At 40.8% G+C, this 10189-nt stretch overlaps 1 long non-coding RNA gene across 1 annotated transcript; it reads left to right on the top strand.

Moving 5' to 3' along the window:
- The first annotated feature begins 3035 nt into the window (after positions 1 to 3035).
- On the top strand, positions 3036 to 6705 carry LOC129855884 (uncharacterized). Its single transcript, XR_008759566.1, has 7 exons — positions 3036 to 3763; positions 3851 to 4027; positions 4118 to 4179; positions 4262 to 4719; positions 4799 to 5478; positions 5760 to 5871; positions 5966 to 6705. It is a non-coding gene; the product is annotated as an uncharacterized LOC129855884 (long non-coding RNA).
- Positions 6706 to 10189: the final 3484 nt, after the last annotated feature.

The raw sequence follows: 10189 nt of genomic DNA, 5'->3' as shown, positions 1-10189 counted from the left end.
CATCACCGTCTGGTATGGCAACTGCTCGGCCTCCGACCGCAAGGCACTACAGAGGGTAGTGTGTACAGCCCAGCACATCACTGGAGCAAAGCTTCCCATCCAGGACCTCTATACCAGCTAGTAAAATGGTTACCCTGACTTTTTGCATTGTCCTTCCCCCCTTTTACGCTGCTGCTACTATCTGTTATTGATCTATGCATAGTCACTTTACCACTACCTACATGTACAGATTAACTCAATTACCTTGACTAACCTGTCCCCCCGCACATTGACTCTGTACCGTCACCCCCTGTATATAGCCTCTCTACTGTTATTTTTCAATTTTTTCCTTCTTCTTTTTTAAAAATTTTTGACTTCAGTTTATTTTAGTAAATACTTTCTTAAAGCTTATTTTTCTTAAATCTGCATTGTTGGTTAAGTAAGCATTTCACTGTAAGGTCTACCTCCCCTGTTGTATTCGGCGCATGTGACAAATAACATTTGATTTGATATGATTGTTAGTTTATACAGAGTGACCGACTGAAAGGGAACATGCAGTTATGAATATAACAAATGTTTCCTGAAGGAGGGAACTAGCTATAACATATTTTAGCCCTTCACCGTCAGGGGACTTGGACTCGCTGAAGAACGGTACTGAATTGATGAAATGCATGCGAGCCCTGGTATTATAACCAGGAAGTCGGGGCTTCTGAGGGTGGGCTTGGCATCTATTTGCCCGTTGTGCATGATTTCAGTTTTTTTCAGGTGAATTTGATTGGTCGTTGACTCCCCATTGTATACTGTACCTCGTCCATTCCTTCAGGGAACAGTAGTTATATTCATAACTGTACGTTATTACACTTTCAAGTTATGGATTTATGATGTGTAAATTCTCTGACTTTTTTTCATTGCAATATCAACCAATACTGATATTTGTACTTTTTAACCATTCTGGCACAGACTGCAACCACGTTTCTATTTTAATAAGGCTAATTACAAAATATATCAAATTATTTGAATCTGGGAAAGATGTAACCATTTGTGTTTGCATCAACAAGTGAGTGAAATGCATCAAAGTTATTGGAAATTCGGGAAAGATAATCAGGTAATAATTGTGTTTGTGGAAAAAAAGAGATCTGCATTGCCATCTTTTTCAATTGCGGTTTTGTCATAGTCTCATCTAATGGTTCCTGTGTGGCTTGTGAGCATCTTGGACGGAGATAGAAGACACGTACGTGTTCCTGAGTCATAGCTTTCAGGCATCATAATAGCTAATATCCCCAATCGTTCAAAAACGATCACCAAACTCAGGGGAAAAAAACAGAAACAAATCTTTTTGTCACAACTGCTACAATAGTACACATCAGATTACTAACGAGCAGGGGGGGGGGGTCGTCACTTGACCTACTATTTTTTTATTTAACCTTTATTTAACTAGGTAAGTCAGTTAAGAACAAATTCTTATTTACAATGATGGCCTACTCCGGCCAAACCCGGACGACTCTGGGCCAATTGTGCACCGCCCTATGGGACTCCCAATCACGGCCAGATGTGATACAGCCTAGATTCAAACCAGATACTATAGTGACACCTCTTGCGCTGAGATGCAGTGTCTTAGACCGCTGCGCCACTTGGGAGCTCAATTTTGCCTCTCTTTTGAAGATTGCTCAACTGACAGAGCTCGCACTTCCTCTTGAACTTTTTCTGACACTAACATGAACAGTGAGTTGGGAAACGCCCCCAATATGTATAATTGAAGGACAATTATTATGTTTTATATAGCCTTTGTTTATCCAGGTTAGTCTCATTGAGATAAAATAAATATTTCAAAAGAGACCTGTTCCAACCAAGACAGAAACAAGGGGTCGCAATGTTTAATATAAATATCAGACATACTGTAGCAACTTACAGACGTAGACACACCATAAAAAAAATTACATTTACGTAGCAGACATACATTTCAATTACAGAAACATGCAATCGTCAGAGATTTAAAAAAAAATCTATTATACGTACTACCGCATCAAGTCCGAATGACAATCACATTCCTTAGTAACATGTGAGTCAACCACACGTTTACACTCCTCCATGGAAACCAGATCCTGGAGTTTCAAGCTGGTCTGAAGAGAATTACAAAACCACAGAGCTTAGTTGCTAAAACCGTTCTGATTTTAGGAACCGTTAAAAGTAAGTAGTGAGACTGTAACTGGTATTTATTTCCTGACCTTATCAAAGAAGAACAGCGATAAAGTGGCAGTTTTCCCAAAATGGCTTTATAAATCATAGTGTATCTAGACTTGGTTTCCTCTATCGTAATCGCTCCTCTTTCACCCCAGCTGCCAAACTAACCCTGATTCAGATGACCTCTATACTCCTCTGTAAAATGGTCATCTCTGTATACCCGTTGCAAGACCTACTGGTTGATGCTTATTTATAAAACCCTCTTAGGCCTCCCTCCCCCATATCTGAGATATCTACTGCAGCCCTCATCCTCCACATACAACACCCATTCTGCCAGAAACATTCTGTTAAAGGTCCCCAAAGCACACACATCCCTGGGTCGCTCCTCTTTTCAGTTCGCTGCAGCTAGCGACTAGAACGAGATGCAACAAACACTCGAACTGGACTGTTTTATGTCAATCTCTTCATTCAAAGACTCAATCATGAGCACTCTTACTGACAGTTGTGGCTGCTTTGTGTGATGCATTGTTGTCTCTACCTTCTTGACCTTTGTGTTGTTGACTGTGCCCAATAATGTTTGTACCATGTTTTGTGCTGCTACCATGTTGTGTTGTTGTTATGTTGTGTTGCTGCCATGCTTTGTTGTCATGTGTTGCTGCCTTGCTATGTTGTTGTCGTAGGTCTCTCTTTATGTTGTGTTGTCTCTCTTGTTGTGATGTGCGTTTTGTCCTATATTTATATAGTATTTTTAATGAGGCCTTTTGGTAGGCCGTCATTGTAAATAATAATTTGTTCTTAACCGACTTGCCTAGTTAAATAAATAAAATAAAAAAAGAGCAATGTGTAAGCCTAAGTAGAGTCAACGACGACCAGGGGCCTGTTGCACAAAAGTAGAATTAAGACATCCGGGATAAATGACTCAGCTGAGCTCAATGAAGCCAAAACATGTGCGTCCAGGCTTAATTGGTTGCACAAAGACCAAGCCAGGATGAGCAGACACGGATTCATTAAGCCAGGTGAAACCAATCCTGGATAGGTGCGCGCTCACGGCTCACTCAAATAGACCCCGCCACAGATCACAGATTAACTGATTTACCATGGCAACTAGAGCCGCGTACTTTTCCCCGTCGGAAGCACAAATCCTCATGGAGGCATACGAGGAGGTAAAAGATATAATTAAGAAGAAAGGCAACACCGCCACAGTGATAAAGCAAAGAGAAAAAGCGTGGCAAAGTATTGCAGACCGCCTGAATGCGTAAGTAGTGCACAATTACACAGTCACCGCTCCGCTGAAACATCACAATTACAATTCAAATATTTAATTCACATCTCCAAAAATGCAGTTGTACTGTAATTATGAAACGGTTAAATTTTTAATTGAAATGCACTGCAGATATGAGTGAAATTGTGTAAAGTAACTCCATCACACTGTATAAAGCTATGATAAATTTTGATATTTTTACTGAAAACAAGACAAAAATACCAAGTAATTTTTTGCAGTGTGACTCCATTAAATGTGTGTGTGTGTGTAGATTAAACATGAACGGGCCAAAACGGACATGGCAGCAGGTCAAAATCAAATACAAGAACATTCTGCAGAATGGTATGGTCCCTGACTAATATTTAACAAAGCACAAGCATATATTGTACCCAGAAGGTGCCTGCTCACACATTGTCTGTACTGTTTTAGCAGTGAAAAAGAATACCCACAGACAAGGCACGGGTGGTGGGTCACCAAAGGCTGACCTTACCCCAGCAGAGGACATGGCCTTGGAGCTAAATAAAGGCAGGCCCGTCTTAGAGGGGATCCCTGGGGGGAAAGAGACGAGCATAGGTTCCTCCCAAGATGCCACCCGCTTCATTCAAGGTATGTCCTTCCATCTCTACATGGGATACAACCACATTCATATTGAATCAATTTGGACTGTCTGACTTTGGTTTACCTATTGCCTTGCAGTGTCTGGCAGCACTGTGTTCCTGTTAGAGCCACCAGCACAAGCACCAGACGATGCTGATCCAGTGAGTACTCCATCAAAGGCATACTGTAGGCCTGGCATGTCTTGTCTACTAGCTTCAATATGAATCCGATTAAATGTGATAGGGTGAAGGCCCCAGTGCAGCAGCAACAGCACATGATGGAGACGATGATGAGGAGGAGACCATCTCTCTGGATTCCAGAAGGCATGAGGTATCATGTTAAGACTGTGAAAGTACTATTTACTCTACAATGGTGAGGAGTCCTCATCAAAATCAAAAAATCGAATTTCTTTTACAGGACCCAGATGCTATACAGTGGGAAAACCAGCCTGGCAACATAGTGCGTATTAATAAAAGGACACCACATCCTGCCAAATTCCAGCTGCGCTAATTGTATTGTGTTCACAGAGCTCACAAGCTATCAGAAAGTTGAATGGCAACCACCTCCGGCGCCAAATAGAACTGGCAGACATAGACATTCAGTACAAGAAGAAAAAGATGGAAAATCTTGCACTGGAGTCCGAAATAAAAAAGAGGACAATTAGGAAACTGGACCTTGAAATAAAATAACTTGAGAGGGAGGTGAGATATGCCTTCAATGTACACTGTATGCTAACTGTAACACAAATGTATTAATCATTATTTTTCTTTCCTCCCCCAGCTCCAAGAAGATGACACAGCTCAAAATAAAAATTAGGTATATTCTCGTAAAGTCAAGTGAGCCATGACATATGAGTTCTTATTGTGAGCACACAGGACGGTGGCATCTTTCTAAGGTTTTTTTATTTTCCCGGCAATCAGTACAACCAAGTCATCGTTATAAGGCATCGCCCTCTTTTGCCCACCCCCCCAGCACCAGGTGTGGCCACTAGCCTATATGAAGGCCCAAAATTGTGTGTTCCTTTCTGCCCTGACAATGGCATGCCCATTCGTGCGAGAAGTGGTGGATGAAGAAGCACTTGTGCTGAGGAGAGCCTTCAGGCGAGAAAGGGTCTTCAGGGACCGGTTGGACCCACTGGCCTTCCCTGATGACCATCTATATGAAAGATACAGGTTTTCTGCAGATGGCATCAGGTATCTATGCAGACTACTGGGTCCCAGGATTAAGCACCGCACTGCACGGAGCCATGCACTGAGTGTGGAGCAAATGGTTTGTGTGGCCTTGCGCTTTTTTGCTAGTGGAGCCTTCCTGTACTCAGTGGGGGATGCTGAACAAGGCCACAATTTGCCGCACAATAAGGAGCGTGTGTCTGGCTATCAAAGCATTAGCAGATGTCTTCATCTCCTTCCCTGGCCACAGAAGACTCTGTGACATCAAAGAGGAGTTCTATAGGATTGCAGGTAAGAGGATCTACAAATTACAGGACAACTGTTAACACATAGTAGGATACTCATTACTTTGTGTGACAGGTTTCCCCAATGTCATTGGTGCAGTGGACTGCACACACATAAGGATAAAAGCCCCCTCAGGTGCCCATGAGGCCGATTTTGTGAATAGGAAATCATTTCACAGCATTAATGTTCAGGTGAACATAACTTTTTGATATTGTCCATTGACGAACACTCTGCATTGCCAGTGATGTGCATTGATTGGTGTAATATTCCTCATCTTATGATTTCAGATGGTCTGCAATGCTGACTGTGTGATCAGCAATGTTGTGGCAAAATGGCCTGGCTCAGTCCATGACTCCAGAATCTTTCGGGCCTCTGAAATCTATCAGTGCCTATCACAAGGTAAGCCACACAACCCCTATTTATAACCATCATGGCTGTGTCAAGAATATCACTGTGTTTATGAGGTAGTAATGATGAGATTTTGTGTTGACAGGTGTGTTGCTGGGAGACAGGGGGTATGGCTGCCAGCCTTTTCTCCTGACACCTTTCACAGACCCCCAGGAAGCACAGCAGGCCTACAACCATGCCCATGCCAGGACCAGGGCCAGAGTTGAAATGACCTTTGGCCTCCTGAAGGCACGCTTTCACTGCCTTCACAAATTAAGGGTCAGCCCTGTTAGGGCATGTGATATTACTGTGGCTTGTGCTGTCCTCCACAATGTGGCCTGCCTGAGGAAGGAGAGGGCCCCCAGAGTGCCACCAGCCATGGACTGGGACAATCCGGCAATCTTCCCTGATGACGACAGTGGTCGGCTGCTGAGGGACCAATATGTGTTGAATTATTTTAGTTAGTATGTGTGCTTTCAATTTTGGTTAAATATGTCCTGCGGTGGCAGAGGAATTTGGTTTTTTTTGGGTTCGTTTTTTTACGAATTTGGCCTCTTATGATGTTTGTGCGGTATACTGTGTGTAATACAAGGCTGCAGGGAGGCTACTGCATCCATTCATTTGTCTGTTCAGTTGATGTGTATGGATTTGTCCTGCATTTATTTTAGTGTGCAGACATGCATGGTGTGTTATATACAGACCTTTGAATGTGTATGTATCATTTTGTATAATATGCTTGGATTCTGTGCTTTCCATCTTGTAGAGTCACTGTGACTTCAGTTTCGAAAGGAGCTGATGGTTTACCTGCTTTGTTTTGTCCTTATTCAATAAAGGAACATAATGTTACACATTGTGTTTTTATATTCATATGGAATGTGTATTTGTTTATATGACAGAGTACTAGGGCCACACTGAAGAAAAAGGATAAAGTCATAAATTTATGAGGCTGGTTCTTTCTGCAGAAAAGCTACATATTGTTTTGATACTTATGACAATGTGATACTTAATATTCTGGCATGTCTTTGTTTATGAAACCATACTGAAGTACAATTTCACGAAATGCCCCACATCTGTCATTTTAACAACTGTCCTCCTTTAAAACAACTGGTTACAATATTATTACTTGTGTTTTTTTCCCCTCTGTGGCCGTAATATTCTATCATTTTATATATAGCCTTATAGTCTATGGGAAACTGTAAATTATCTAATGATAGCAATATCATCTAAAAATTATTTTTTATCCAAAATCATTGAAATTAATGATCACAAACGTTTAAATAATGACAGTGGGTCTAGTTATATGTGATAACAATGTATAGTGAGCAGTGAAATAACTATTGGTTTCCATTTGTGGTGACTGCTGACTGACATTAGGGATGAGATTAAATAGATCCTGGAATTTAGCCTGGTCTGGAGCAGGCTAGCTCCACAGAATAAATCTCCATGGTAATTTATACCATAACATATCCTCCTGCCCCCTATCCATCTTTAGTGCAACCGGATTACAGATCAATTGAGCCAGGATCACCAAGATATCCTGGCTTAATCCCTTATCCTAGTTTTGTGCAACAGGCCCCAGCTGTAAAGGCAGTCAATGTTGTTCTCCTCCTCAAACGAGGAGGAGCATGGATAGGACCAAGATGCGGATTGAGGGAAATAAGCCATCTTTTAATCAAAACAGCAAAACAATACACTACAAAACTACAAAACAACAAATGAGACTAACCTTCAACTGTCCTGTGAGGACACAGGAACAAACACCCACAAAAGCCTACTGCCTATGGCTACCTTAAATCTGGCTCCCAATCAGAGACAAATGAATGACAGCTGTCTCTGATTGAGACCCAATCTAGGCAGCCATAGACATAACTAGACAACCTAACAAACACTATCCCATACACATACAACACCCATGGACTAACCAAACACACACAACATACAATGCCCACCCCAACTCACGCCCTGACCAACTAAACATAATCAAAATAACATAAAAATAGGTCAGGAACGTTACACCAGCCAACACCACTATAGAGATCACAGTGATGTGTCAGATGCTTTTGGTTGTTGATAAACCTAAGGGCTGCATGATACACACAATCAATTGCCTTCAGGGTTGTGCTTGAGGTCTGTTAATAAATTACATCACTGTAGTCCAAGACAGACAGGAATGTACTCCGTACCAGCTCTTTTCTGCCCGTAATAGAAACATTATCTCAACTTGATCTTCTTTACCAGGTCCTCAACATGATTAGTAAAGCTCAGTTTCTCATCCAACCAAACTCACAGACACGGTTTTCAGAGTGTTTAATATTGGATAATAGTATGTATTTTGTTTTAGAGGAATTCAGAAGAAGCTTCACATCATACTGATTCTGTTGAAGGATGTTAAAAGCTGTTTTGAGCTTTTTCAAAAGTCAAACTGCTGCCACTTGAATAGAGAACAGTGTCATCCAAATAGAAATGTACTGTACATCAAATCAAATGTATCGGACACATACACATATTTAGCAGATGTTATTGCAGGTGTAGCGAAATGCTTGTGTTCCAACAGTGCCGTAGCATTTAACAATTCAGAACAATACACACACATCTAAAAGTAAAAGAATGGAATTAAGAAATATATAAATATTATGACAAGCAATGTCTGAGTGGCATTTTCTGAAAATACAGTATGTACATATGAAATGAGTAAAACAGTATTAAAGTGACTAGTGTTCCATTTCAAGTGACCATCAGCTGTGTCAATAAGTCTTCCAATGTTGTTGGGTCCACCAACAAAATGAAGATCCCTAGTATAGATCAAATTCAAAGTATGACAAGTATTTAAGATGCATTTAATGGTATCAGACTGTTCTTCTTCAAAAAGGAAATGTCTGTCACATAGAGAAGCTAGATAGCAGAGCGAGAGACAAGTGGTTGATGAAACAGGCAGTGGGCTTCACGTAAAAGCGTCAATGTGGTCAGAGCAGTAAATGAGATGGGGAAGATGGTTGAGAATGCTGTGAATGTCTCAATAATGACACTGTTAAAGCGTGAGAAGAAAAAACCTGTGGGTTATGCGGGTGTTGCAGTTATCATAGTGTCATAGTTGAGTGTCTGAACGTGGTGAACTGTTCTTGTTCTGGTTAAAAACACTCCCGTAGAACAAGAAAAGAGACTTCTTTAGTGCCATTAGTACATCTGAATGAACTGACAACTGCTAACTGGTTTAACTAGCTAACATAACCCTCTCAAAATAGATTTCTAACCTCAAGGGTCTGTTTAAGGATAAATAAATACAATATTTATCTCTAATTGGTAATATGTTTTTCATAAATGTGTTTTTCTAGAGATGTTGTAATGAGTTGCATTCAATGTAGCCTAGTATTTACCAACTATCCTGTATGTGAATGACTGCCTTGGATGTCAAAATGATGGTGGTAATAATTTCAAGATTTTATGTGGGATATTAAGCCGCAACAATCTTCTCCAACTGGAGTCTGTCTTTGACCACAGCCTGTGCCGTCTGTCCCATGACCATTAGAGTGTCATCTCATCCAGCTCAGCAGCCACCGCTGTCTGTTGACATGTCATTTTTGGCCGGTGTATCTTATAAAAGTTATAGTTCACCCTATTACAGAAATGTGTCCATTGTTGTCTTACCTCGGTCTTGTCCTGATTCCAAGGCATCTACTTCACAATCCCTCATAAATCACAAACTACAGGCTCTCCTCCAAAATGAATAGGAAAAGAAAATACTATACAATATCCCTTTACTAACGTCACAAAGTTGAGAAAACCAATCAGAATAAAGGTGAAACCTGTCTGTCCAGCTAACCTTCACAAATGTGTCAGTTCAGGTGTTATAAGAATGTATTTAACCTTTCACGAGTATCTACCCCGGGTCCGGGATCACCCCCCACCCCCCCCCACACTGAGTAGCATAGCCTAGCATAGCGTCACAATTAAATAGTAGCATCTAAATATCATTAAATCACAAGTCCAAGACACCTAATGAAAGATACAGATCTTGTGAATAAAGCCACCATTTCAGATTTTTAAAATGTTTTACAGGGAAGACAAAATATGTAAATCTATTAGCTAACCACGTTAGCAAAAGACACCACTTTTCTAACTCCATCAGTTTCTTACTCCATCAGGTGCTATCACCAATTCGGCTAAACTAAGATATTGATAGCCACTAACCAAGAAAAAACCTCATCAGATGACAGTCTGTTAACATATTTATGGTATAGGATAGGTTTTGTTAGAAAAATGTGCATATTTCAGGTAGATATCATAGTTTACAATTGCACCCACCGTCACAAATGGACTAGAATAAATACAT

Source organism: Salvelinus fontinalis, chromosome 5 (genome assembly GCF_029448725.1).
Source record: "Salvelinus fontinalis isolate EN_2023a chromosome 5, ASM2944872v1, whole genome shotgun sequence".
Lineage (NCBI taxonomy): Eukaryota > Metazoa > Chordata > Actinopteri > Salmoniformes > Salmonidae > Salvelinus > Salvelinus fontinalis.
This window is presented reverse-complemented; position numbering and strand designations above follow the sequence as displayed.